Genomic DNA, 13,856 nt, shown 5'->3' on the forward strand with positions numbered 1-13,856 from the left:
TGAAGGCCACTCGCAAGGACTACATGGAGGAGATTGTAGCTCTAGTGGGACAAAACGGCAATCTTAAGGAGAAGATTGAAGAACTCATGGGAAATTCAGCACTCGGAGGAGAAGATGAAGATTGCACCTGTCCAGAGAACTACATCATCATCGACGACACCGACTCGGATCCTGACGATAGTGATGATGACTATGTAGATGAAGCTGGAGCAGATATCATGGAGTCTTCATCGGAGCAATTTTTCTAGTTGACCACCATAACTGTAGTAGATTTCCACCATTTAATTAGTTTTAGTCCAAGCACTTTGTAACGATAGATAGACCGTTGTATGCCCTTGTTTGAATTGATTGGAGTGATATTGTGTGATTTGTCTCATGTGCATATGGGTAGTGTTATCTCCCTAGACCTCATTCTATTCTTAATTCTCGCCTTTCCTTTAAACCCTCAGATGCCTCCGAGACGCGACCCCGGATTTGTTCTCCCGCCAGAGATCACTCAGTTGATTCAGCAGCAGAATACCTTGATTCAGGCATTGGTACAGAACCAAGGCAACAACAACAACAACAACAACAACAACCCACCACCACCACCACCTGTTGACCATTTGACCCGTTTCTTAAGGCTGAATCCGCCGGTGTTTTCCAGTAGCACCGAGCCGATAGTAGCAGATGATTGGCTCCGTAAGATAGGGAGGGAATTGACCACTTCAGGATGTACAGATGGAGAAAAGGTGAAGTTTGCCGCACATCAGCTTGACGGACCCGCAACAGCATGGTGGGAAAATTTTACAGCCACTTACACTGTAGACACTGTCACATGGGACCAGTTTCAGCAAGCTTTCCGTACTGCCCATGTTTCAGTAGGAGCTATGGCCATGAAGAAGCATGAGTTTCGCAACTTGCGCCAAGGAGGACGAACAGTTGGCCAGTATGTGGATGATTTTAGTAAGCTAGCACGTTATGCCCCAGATGACGTTGCTACGGACGCAGCTAAGCAGGAGAAGTTTCTACAAGGACTGAATGATGAGCTGAGCATGCAGTTGATGGTAGCCACTTTCAACAACTACCAGGAGTTGGTAGATCGTGCTCTTATGATTGAAGGGAAGCAGCAGCAGATTGACTATCGCAAGAGGAAGTATGGACAGGGGAAGAATAACTCTGGAGCTCAGCAGAAACTTCGCTTTACACCGAAGACAGGAGGACACTTTCAACATACCCATGGAGAAGGTAGCTCGCACAACCATAATGGCACCAAGAATGGGAACGGGAATGGAGGAAGCAATGGACAGAACCGCACCAACCCATCAACACCATCCAAGGTAGACCTGAGCCACATCACTTGCTTTAAGTGCCGCAAGACTGGGCATTATGCGAATGATTGTCCAGAAGGCCAAAATGGAAATGGTAATGGAAGCTCAGGAAAGAAGCCGAACCCTTTCAATAGAGGACAAGTGAACCACATTACCGTGGAGGAGGTTGAAGCTCAGCCAGATGCAGTAATAGGTAAGTTTTTGGTTAAGTCCTTTACCGCAGTTGTTCTTTTTGATACTGGTGCATCGCATTCATACATACCAAGGGAATTTGTGGATAAGTTTAGCCTGCCCACTAGAACTCTTAAGACACCCATGCTAGTAAGCTCACCGGGAGCGGAGTATACTGCAAGTCAAGGATGTTTTCAAGTGCCATTAAGTATAGGGAGGCATGTTTTCCCAACGGATTTAATCATATTGGAATCCCATGGTTTGGATGTAGTTCTTGGTATGGATTGGTTGTCGATGTATGGAGGAAACATCGATTGCGCCAGTAAGACAATTTTGCTTACGACACCAGAAGGAAGGAGAATCAAGTATGTATCACGGCATGAGCCGAGAAAGGCACATGTAAATTCCTTATCAGGAGTTGTGCAGGAGGAAGTACCAGTGGTAAGGGATTTCCCCGATGTGTTTCTGGAAGAATTGCCAGGCATGCCACCAGATAGAGACATTGAGTTTCTGATTGAACTACTGCCAGGCACTGGGCCGATATCTAAGAGACCGTATAGGATGCCAGCCAAGATTTTGAGGAAATTAAGAAGCAGATTAAGGAATTACTGGATAAAGGTTTTATTCGCCCAAGTTCTTCGCCTTGGGGATCACCTGTACTTCTAGTGGAGAAGAAGGATGGATCATTAAGAATGGTTGTTGATTATCGAGGATTGAACGAAGTGACCATCAAGAACAAGTACCCACTGCCGATGATCAATGAATTTTTTGACCAATTGCAAGGAGCTAAGGTGTTTTCCAAGATCGATTTGCGATCAGGGTACCATCAGTTGAAGATTCGAGAGTAGGATATACCTAAGACGGCTTTTACCACCAGGTACGGGCTGTATGAGTATACTGTTATGTCATTTGGTCTGACTAACGCACCTGCCTATTTCATGAACATGATGAACAAAGTGTTTATGGAGTTTTTGGATAGGTTTGTCGTGGTGTTCATTGATGATATTTTGGTTTACTCGAAGAATGAAGAGGAACATAAGGAGCATTTGCGTTTGGTACTCGAGAAACTCAGAGAACACCAATTGTATGCCAAGTTCAGCAAGTGTGAGTTTTGATTGAGGGAAGTTGGATTTCTTGGACATGTTATATCCGGAGAAGGTATTGCAGTAGACCCCACTAAAGTTGTCACTATAACAAACTAGGAAGCGCCAACAACAGTTGGAGAGATCCAGAGTTTCCTTGGACTCGCAGGATACTACTGGAGATTCATTGAGAATTTCTCAAGGATTGCGAAGCCTATGACAGAATTTTTAAAGAAGGATACCAAGTTCGTTTGGACTAAGGAGTGTGAAGCTAGTTTCCAAGAGTTGAACAAATGTTTGGTTACCTCACCAGTGTTAATTCTGCCAGATCAGACCAAGGATTATGAGGTGTATTGCGACGCTTCACGTCGAGGACTTGGAGCAGTGCTTATGCAGGAGGGAAGAGTTGTTTCGTATGCTTCACGACAGCTGAAACCTCACGAATTAAACTATGCCACGCATGATTTGGAGTTAGCCCTCGTAGTGCATGCGTTGAAAACATGGAGACATTTCCTCATTGGGAATCATTGTGAGGTGTATACGGATCACAAGAGTTTGAAGTACATCTTCACGCAGAAGGAGCTAAATCTCAGGCAGAGGAGATGGTTGGAGCTCATTAAGGATTATGACATGAGATTGCATTACCACCCCGGAAAGGCTAACGTTGTAGCAGACGCGTTGAGCCGTAAGAGTCACGTCAACACTCTAATGACGGGAGAAATACCAAAGGAGTTGGCCGAGGATCTTCGAGAGCTATGTTTGGAAATAGTTCCGAGAGGCTATGTAGCAGCATTAGAGATTCAATCAACTTTGATGGACAAGATCAGGGAAGCTCAGAAGACTGACAAAGAGATTGCTTCTATTAAGGAGAAAATGAGCTAAGGAAAGGCTAAAGGATTTCGTGAGGATGAGCACGATACCCTATGGTTTGAAGACCGTGTTTATGTGCCCAATGACCCAGAGATTCGGAAGTTGATCCTACAAGAGGCACATGATTCACCATATTCCATTCACCCAGGAAATACCAAGATGTATTTGGATTTGAAGAATACTTTCTGGTGCACCGGAATGAAGAAGGATATTTCAGAGTATGTAGCAGTTTGTGATGTATGTCAGAGGGTGAAGGCAGAACATCAGAAGCCAGCAGGATTGTTACAGCCATTGCCTATACCCGAATGGAAGTGGGATAAACTAGGTATGGATTTCATCACGGGATTGCCCAGGACCCGTTCAGGCTATGACTCGATTTGGGTTGTAGTCGATCATTTGACGAAGGTAGCTCATTTCATTCCAGTAAAGACCACCTATAGCAGTGCCAAATTGGCTAAGATATACATGACAAGGATTGTATGTTGCATGGAGTTCCGAGGAGTATCGTATCAGATAGAGGAACTCAACTCACTTCAATGTTCTGGAAACAGTTGCACGAAACATTGGGAACCAGGCTTGAGTTTAGCACAGCTTTCCACCCACAGACAGATGGACAGACCGAGAGAGTCAATCAGATTTTGGAGGATATGCTTAGAGCTTGTGCCTTGGATTATGGATCAAGTTGGGATGACAACTTGCCATATGCGGAGTTTTCTTACAACAACAGTTATCAATCCAGTTTGAAACTGGCCCCTTTCGAAGCCTTGTACGGAAGGAGGTGTAGAACCCCAGTGTTGTGGGATGAAGTTGGAGACCACCAGTTGTTTGGACCAGATTTGATTAAGGAGTCTGAGTAGAAAGTAAAGTTGATTCGCGATAAGCTCAAGGTAGCCCAGTCAAGGCCGAAGAGCTATGCAGATTCAAAATGCAAGGAGACAGGATACAAAGTCGGAGACATAGTTTATCTTCAAGTATCGCCACTTCGAGGAGTTAAGCATTTTGGTGTTAAAGGAAAGTTAGCACCCTGATTTGTAGGACCTTATCATGTTTTGGAACGTATGGGAGAGGTGGCCTACAAGTTAGAATTACCCGAGGGATTGTCAGGAGTTCATGATGTGTTTCATGTTTCTCAGTTGAAGAAGTGTCACGCAGAGATGGCTGATATACCACTGAGAGATACTGTGCCACTAGAAGCAATTCAGTTGAATGATGATTTGACCTACGAGGAGAAACCTGTTAAGATTCTCGAGTTTGCCAGTCGAGTTACCCGCAGCAAGGTCATTAAGTTTTGCAAAGTTCAGTGGAGCCACCACACTGAGGATGAAGCCACCTGGGAGCGAGAGGAAGATTTGCTCAAGGACCACCCTCACCTATTTTCTAGCCAACCCGAATCTCGAGGGCGAGATTCTTCTTAAGGGGGTAGGTTTGTAACATCCCAAATTTTCAATTTGGAATATTATACATAGAGCATCATTGCATATCATATTTTTCGTTGCATTTTTTGCTCGGTACTAGAAATTCTACACAACTCAAGGACCCACGGAGAGAGTTGGGGATTTCGTTATTTTCAAATTTTGAGTTTTCTCAAATTTTGAAAATAGGATCATTTGATTTTAATTATTTTATCTTCAATTATTTCTTCTATCAAAATACAAGAGAGGGAATAAAATGACTTTCCCAAAATAAAGAAATAATGGGGATTTAATAAAAAAATCAAATAAGATTTTATTTTGGAGTTTTTCGCCTTTTTATTTGAATTTAGGAAATATGCGCATTTTTCAAAATTGTATTTAGGCCCCAAATAAAAGTTCATCTTGTCCGGCTTGATTTTAGAAGCCGGGGAAAAAATTCGGGATTTTTGGAGTCCGTTTAGTATTTCTTTTTGTTTTTTTCTCTATGCATAATTATTAAGAAAAAAGTGCCACCGACCTACGGGCCGTCTCTGCCTAGGACTCCCGGCCCGCGGGGCTTTATAAGCCGGGGGAAGCCAGCCCGAGGCCCAGCCGCCGCCCCCCAGCGCCCCAAACCCTAGGCCGCGCCCGACCCCGCCGCCACCGCCGCCGGACCCCGCCGCCGCCCGCCGAACCCCGCCGGACCCCGCCGCCCCGCCGTCGCCGGATCCCGCCGGACGAGGTTCGCCGATGCCTCGAAAACCATGCCGCCGGTTTTTTTTCTCCTAAAAACTGGGCAGTTTTCTTCAGTTTTTCTTTCGGTTTGTTTCCGGATTTTTCCGGTTTAGGTTAAATAGCGAACGTTCGTTCGTTCGTTCGTTTTTAACAAACGCGTTCATCAGATTAGTTTAGTTAACGAACGTCCATTTGTTAACCGTTCGTCGTTTTTCTTTTTCTCGGATTTAATCCGCGATTTTTCTGATCGCGATTCCTGATCCGATTTTCGTTTTAGTATAACTTTTCGCTCGTTTATCGGAATCAGGTGATTCAAGCGCATGGAGTTTCGTCTCGAAACCCTCTTTCCGAATAACCTACTTAAACAAGTTTTTGCTTCTGTAAAATTTGACTTAGATCCAGATTTGTAAAACGGAGTTGTTTTCTTCTGCCGTTTGTCTTTCGTTGTTTTGTTGGATTTGATTCTTTTTGCAAACCGGAGTTCTTAAGTTGAGCTATCTGGTTAGATCTATTTGAGTTTTACCTGTGCATTAGATGAGTACTTATTGTATGCTTGTTTGTTTGTCTGCGATAGAATACCCGGAGTGCGCCGCCTGTTACTTCGAGTCTCTAGGTTTCGCGGATCATCAGCAAGGCAAGTAACACTGTGATCATACCTTTTCTACTACCCAGTTTTTATGCATTAGATCTATCCTCAAACATTGCATGATTAGGATCTAATTAAATTGTGGGTTTTGGGAAGTAGATTGAGGTAGTACCTATTACCTATTTTATTATCAAACCCTTGGGAGTTACTTCTACGTTTGCTTATTATGCCATGCTATGCTAGTAGACGTGGATTGGGTGAGTGTATCCATGACAGATGTGAGATTGTTATTTTATGGTTTATTTAAGGTGGCAACTTAAACACACATCTGGGTGGATTGAGGCACCTGGTTTCTATGAGGACTTGCCTGTATTTCTTCAGACCGCCACCCAGGCTCAAAGGGATCATGAGATTATTCAAACTAGAAACTTCCGTGTGCAGCCACAAGCCATTATGGGCTCTGGCATAGTTGATTAAGTTGTGCAAACTCTTACGTGTAGACTAGCAGATGTAGGGGAAAGTAGGTGTACCGGTCTACTCACATGTAAGGTGCTAGTGCTTCTGAAAGACTATGTCTCGGTCATCCGTTTCTCAAACATCACGTAGTGCGAGAAATCTAACGGAGGAGATCGAGTCTTGTGGGGAAAATTGCGCAAACCTCTGCAGAGTGTATAAACTAATCATGGTTAGCTGTGTCCCCAGTTATGGACATTTTTAGGAGTCGGGGAAAATTTACTTCATTAAGTTTGGAGTTCGTTTAGATTTTTTTTCTGCGTGTGAAACCGATTTTAAAAAAAAAGCCGTAGCGCCTTGGGCCAAAGGCCCAAGCCGCCAAGCCAGCTGGCCGGCCAGGAGGCCGAGGCCATCGCTAGCGCGCCGCGCCAGGGAGCCAGGGAGCCTCCCTGGTTTCCTTTTCTTTTACAAATCCTAGTAGGATTTGGACCCGTTTCGTTATTCCGTTTTTGTTCCTAGGATTCCTAATCCTAGTCTAATTCTTGTCCCCTACTCCAAGCAAAACCCCCCCTCCCCTATATAAATACCCAAGCACCCCCCAACACATCAAACCAACACCTCTCCTCTCCTGTCCTCTCCTCCGCAGCAGTAGCGCGGCACCACCACCGCGCCGCTGCCCCTCACCACCACCGCCGCCGCCCTACACCGCCACCACCCAACGCCGCCGCCGCCAAGTGCCACCGCCGCCACCCAACGCCGCCGCCGCCACCCAACGCCGCCGCCGCCGGAGCCCCTCGCCTCTTCGAGGTACTAGCCCCACGCCGCGTCACCTTTTCTTTTCCTCGGTTCAGTTTACCGTAAATCGTTCCGGTTTCCGTTCCGGTTTCCGTTCCGATTTTTCTAGATCGGTTTTTCGTTTCGGTTTTCTTTCCGAAACCCTAGATCGGTTTTTCTCGCCGGTGTTTCTTTCCGGTTTTGTTTAGCGAGCGTTCGCCGGACCATTCGTCCTAACGAACGTGATCACCGGTTTGCCCCGGTTAATGAACGTCCGTTCGTTGAACCGTTCGTCGTTTTCTTTCTCATCGGATTTATTCCGCTATTTTTCCGATAGCGATTTCAGATCTGATTTTCTTTCTAGTTTATCTTCTCGCTCGTTTATCGGAATCAGGTGATTCAAGCACCTGGAGTTTCGTCTCGAAACCGCCGTTCCGACTAATCCACTTGAACAAAGTTTTGCTACTGTAAAATTTGACCTAGTTTCAACTTGCTAGAACCGAGTTGTTTTCCCTCACCGTTTGACCTTCGTGGCTTCGTTTTGATTCTTTTGCCACCAGGGTTCTTAAGTTGAACTTTCTGGTTAGATCTTTTATTCGAGGTTTACCTGTGCATTAGATGAGTACTTATTGTATGCTTGTTGTTTGTCTGCGATAGATCACCCGGAGTGCGCCGCTTGTTACTTCGAGTCTCTAGGTTTCGCGGATCGTCAGCAAGGCAAGTAACACTTGATCATATTTTTTTCTACTACCCAATTTTTGTGCATTAGATCAATCCTCAAACATTGCATGATTAGGATCTAATTAAATTGTGGGATGGGAAGTAGATGAGGTAGTACCTATTACCTGTTTTACTTATGAAACCTTGGGAGTTACTTCTACGTTTGCTTATGCCAGGCTATGCTAGTAGACGTGGATTGGGTGAGTGAATATCCATGACAGATGTGAGATTTTTAATTAATGGTTTATCTAAGGTGGCAACTTAAATACACATCTGGATGGATTGAGGCACCTGGGGTATCCAGTGATTGCCTATTTTTTTGGAAATCCCGGGGTTACCGTGTGATTTTCCTATGGACCGCCACCCAGGCTCAAAGGGATCATAAGATAATTCATACTAGTAACTTACGTGTGCAGCCACAAGCTATTATGGGCTCTGGCATAGTTGACTAAGTCGTGCGAACTCTTATAGTGGTGGACTAGCAGATGTAGGGGATGTAGGTGTACCGGTCCACCCATCGTATGGTGCTAGCGCTTCTGAAAGACTATGTCTCGGTCATCCGTTTCTTAAACACCATGTAGTGCGAGAAACCAAGCAGAGGCGATCGAGTCTTGTGGGGAAAAGTGCGCAAACCTCTGCAGAGTGTACAAACTAATCATGATTAGCCGTGTCCCTGGTTATGGACGTCTTGAGTATCTAGTACTTGGATTATCCTGTTGAATCTCAACATGTTACTTCTAATTAATATTGTTGGGTTTTAATGAGTACTTTTAATTGGGATTGAGGATGCTGTCAACCATTCTCAATGTTTAACAACCACCATGATAGTTAAATAAATTTATTCCTTTGAAGTAGGAAAAAACTGGCTTTATGCAAAAACTGTAACCATAGAGCTTTTCCACCAGCCAATTATGCATGTAGTATAGCCAATACTCATTACCTCTCTCTATGTGTTACATTGCCAGCATATTCCATGTGCTGACCCGTTTTCGGGCTGCAACTTTTCATGTTGCAGACTTTTCAGACGACGAATAAGGTGCTTTTAGGTCGTGGTTCTATACTCAGTGATGCCGTTGGAGTTGATGGACTCACTTATCTTCCAAGTCTTCCGCTGTTATCATTATTAGATGGCCTTAAGCCATGATTATTGTAATAAGTCCTCTTCTGGACAAACGATGTAATAAGTGTGTGATTGCTACTCTACTATAAATCCTTCGAAGTACTGTGTGGTGTCAGCATTACTGATCCAGGGATGACATCGGAGCACAGAGACTTGATCCATTCGGGTCGGGTCACTACAAAGATGGTATCGGAGCACACGCTGACTGTAGGACACGACCACTAAGTTAAAGCCATAGATCACTATTCTCCTCTCATTTTCTGACTCCTCATCTTTTCTACTCTTTAGGATGACGGATGCAAAGATCAAGTACACTCAACCAGATGAAGGCACACCATTTTGGATTTCACTTGAAGGAAGTCGCCAGGTACCTGAACATTGGACTACCAAGCTTCACAGGGACTTTCAACGCCACTCTGCCTGAAGAGGAGCGCTGGAAGATTCAAGCCCATGTTCCGGGAAGGACATTCGCCCCAATCACCAAGCCCATAGATAGTGTTTTCAGTGCACCAACTTGGAGTCTGGGAAAGAGCATGGCAGCTCATATCACCATGGGACGCATTGGAGAAGTTTATCAAGAAGACCTCAAGGACACTATCTACCAGATTTGCGGACACCGAGATGAACAATGGGAGATAGTCAGCACCAAGAAGGATAGATCCATTGCAGCTTTCATCCAAGAGTTAAACCAGCACATTCGACGCCAGGAGAACCAGATGTGCAATGATATGATAGAGTTGAAAAATGCAAAGGGAAGGATCTTCGAACTTGAAGGAGAAATGAAGGCTCTACGCAAGGACTACATGGACGAGATCGTAGCTGTCGTAAGGCACAATAACGATCTTAAGTATGAGATTGAAGAACTCAAGGAGAAATTGGAGCTCAAGAATGAAGACAAGTACGTCGACTGTCCGAGCAACTACATCATCATCGACGACACCGATTCGGATCCAAGCGAGCCCGACTTTGAAGACGAAGCTGGAGCAGACATCATGGAGTCTTCCACCGGTTCAAATTAATAGATGACCCCCACATATTAATAGTATTCCCTCCATGTAAACATTATAGTACACGCACCTTTGCGATAGTTAGACCGTTGTATGCCCTTTGATGAATGAAGTGATTTTGTGTGCATTTGTCTCATGAGCATTCGGGTAGTGTTTTCTCCCTAGACCCCACTCTTTTCTTAATTTCTCGTCTTTTCTAAACCCTTCAGATGCCTCCGAGACGCGACCCCGAGTTTGTTTTCCCGCCAGAGATCACCCAGTTGATTCAGCAGTAGAACACTTTGATTCAGACATTGGTACAGAACCAAGGCAACAACAACAACAACAACCCACCACCACCACCTGGGGATCACTTGACTCGTTTCCTTAGGCTACAACCGCTGGTGTATTCTAGTAGCACCGAGCCGATTGTAGCAGATGATTGGCTCCACAAGATAGGAAGGGAGTTGACCACTGCAGGATGCACAGATGGTGAGAAGGTGAAGTTTGCTGCACATCAGCTTGACGGACCCGCAGCAGCATGGTGGGACAATTTCACAGCCACTTACCCTGTAGACACTGTCACATGGGATCAGTTTTAGCAAGCTTTCCGCACTGCCCATGTTTCAGCAGGAGCTATGGCCATGAAGAAGCATGAGTTTCGCAACTTACGCCAAGGAGGAAGGACTGTTGGCCAATATGTGGATGATTTTAGTAAGTTAGCACGTTATGCCCCAGATGACGTTGCTACAGACGCAGCTAAGCAGGAGAAGTTTCTGGAAGGACTAAATGATGAGTTAAGCCTGCAGTTGATGGTAGCAAGATTCGATAACTACCAGGAGTTGGTAGACCGCGCCCTCATGATTGAAGGAAAGCAGCAGCAGATTGAGAATCGCAACAGGAAGTATGGGCAGGGGAAGTTTAACTCTGGAGCCCAGCAGAAGCCCCGTTATACCCCTAAACAGGGAGTGCAGTTTCAGCATACCCATGGAGGAGGTAGTTCGCACAACCATAATGGCCACAAGAATGGTAATGGGAATGGAGGAAGCAACGGCCAGAACCGGACCCCACCAACAACCCCAGCCAAGAAAGACTTGAGCCATGTCACCTGTTACAAGTGTTCCAAGACCGGACATTATGCAAGTGACTGTCCCGAAGGCCAAGGTGGAAATGGAAGTTCTGGAAAGAAGCCAAACCCTTTCAATAGGGGACAGGTGAACCACATTGATGTGGAGGAGGTTGAAGCTCAGCCCGATGCAGTAATCGGTAAGTTTTTGGTTAAGTCATTTACTGCACTTGTTCTTTTCGATACTGGTGCATCGCATTCATACATATCAAGGGGATTTGTAGAGAAGTATAGTCTGTCTACTCAGATTCTTAAAACCCCTATGCTAGTAAGCTCACCAGGAGCGGAGTATATGGCCAGACAAGGATGTTTTCAAGTGCCATTGAGTATAGGAAGGCATGTGTTCCCGACGGATTTGATCATTTTGGAATCCCAAGGATTTGATGTGATTCTAGGTATGGATTGGCTGTCGATATATGGAGGAAACATCGATTGCGCAAGTAAGACAATTTTGCTCACAACGCGAGAAGGAAGAAGGATTAAGTATGTATCACGGCATGAGCCGAGGAGAGCTCATGTAAATTGCCTATTAGGAGTTGTGCAGGAAGAGGTGCCAGTAGTGAAGGACTATCCTGATGTATTTCCTGAGGAATTGCCAGGAATGCCACCGGATAGAGACATTGAGTTTTTGATTGAGCTGTTGCCAGGAAGAGGCCCGATATCGAAGCGACCATACAGGATGCCCGCACAGGATTTGGCGGAAATTAAGAAGCAGATTAAGGAACTGTTGGATAAAGGTTATATACGCCCAAGTTCTTCGCCTTGGGGATCACCCGTACTGTTAGTGGAGAAGAAGGATGGATTGTTAAGGATGGTTGTTGATTATCGTGGATTGAATGCAGTAACAATCAAGAACAAGTACCCACTACCAATGATAAATGATCTGTTTGATCGTTTGCAAGGAGCTAAAGTGTTTTCCAAGATCGATTTGCGATCAGGGTACCATCAGTTGAAGATTCGAGAGCAGGACATACCTAAGACAGCGTTCACCACAAGATATGGACTGTATGAGTACACCGTTATGTCATTTGGACTGACTAATGCACCGGCCTATTTCATGAACCTGATGAACAAAGTTTTTATGGAGTTTTTGGATAAGTTCGTCGTGGTGTTCATTGATGATATTTTGGTTTTCTCGAAGAATGAAGAGGAACATAAAGAACATTTGCGATTGGTTTTGGAGAAGCTAAGGGAACATCAGTTATATGCCAAGTTCAGCAAATGTGAGTTTTGGCTAAAGGAAGTTGGATTTCTTGGACACGTTATATCCGGAGAAGGTATAGCAGTGGACCCCACAAAGGTTGAGACCGTAACCAATTGGGAAGCACCAACGACAGTTGGAGAGATCCAGAGTTTTCTTGGACTCGCAGGATACTACCGGAGATTCATTGAGAATTTCTCAAGGATTGCAAAGCCTATGACGGAGTTGCTGAAAAAGGATACCAAGTTCATATGGACTGAGGATTGTGAGGCAAGTTTTCAGGAGTTAAAGAAAAGATTGGTTACCTCACCAGTGCTAATTTTGCCAGATCAGACCAAGGATTATGAGGTGTATTGCGACGCTTCACGTCGAGGACTTGGAGCAGTGCTTATGCAGGAAGGAAGAGTTGTTTCGTATGCTTCACGACAACTGAAACCTCATGAATTAAATTATGCCACACATGATTTGGAGTTAGCAGCCGTAGTGCATGCATTGAAGACATGGAGACATTTCCTCATTGGAAATCATTGTGAGGTGTACACGGATCACAAGAGTTTGAAGTACATTTTCACGCAGAAAGAGTCAAACCTTAGACAAAGGAGATGGTTGGAACTCATCAAGGATTATGATATGAGATTGCATTATCATCCGGGAAAGGCTAATGTAGTAGCTGACGCATTAAGCCGCAAGAGCCATGTCAATACGCTGATGACGGGAGAGATACCAAAGGAGCTAGCAGAAGATCTTCGTGAGCTATGTTTGGAAATAGTTCCGAGAGGCTACGTAGCAGCATTGGAGATTCAGTCTACCTTGATGGACAAAATCAGGGAAGCTCAGAAAAAGGACAAAGAGATTGCGGATATAAAGAAGAAACTGAGCGAAGGAAAAGCAAAGGGATTTTGTGAGGATGAGCACGATACCCTATGGTTTGAGGACCGTATTTACGTGCCAAATGACCCGGAGAACAGGAAGTTGATTCTGCAAGAGGCACATGATTCACCCTATTCGATTCACCCAGGAAATACCAAGATGTATTTGGATTTGAAGGAAACATTTTGGTGGACCGGAATGAAGAAGGATATCGCGGAGTATGTAGCAGTTTGTGATGTATGTCAGAGAGTGAAGGCAGAACATCAGAAGCCAGCAGGATTGTTGCAGCCATTGCCGATACCCGAATGGAAGTGGGATAAACTAGTCATGGATTTCATCACGGGATTGCCAAAGACTCGTTCAGGCTATGATTCGATTTGGGTTATAGTCGACCGCTTGACGAAGGTAGCGCATTTCATTCCAGTTAAGACTACCTATAGCAGTGCTAAGTTGGCAAAGAT

The sequence above is a fragment of the Triticum aestivum genome, chromosome 2B (genome assembly GCF_018294505.1).
Source record: "Triticum aestivum cultivar Chinese Spring chromosome 2B, IWGSC CS RefSeq v2.1, whole genome shotgun sequence".
NCBI classification, from domain to species: Eukaryota; Viridiplantae; Streptophyta; class Magnoliopsida; order Poales; family Poaceae; genus Triticum; species Triticum aestivum.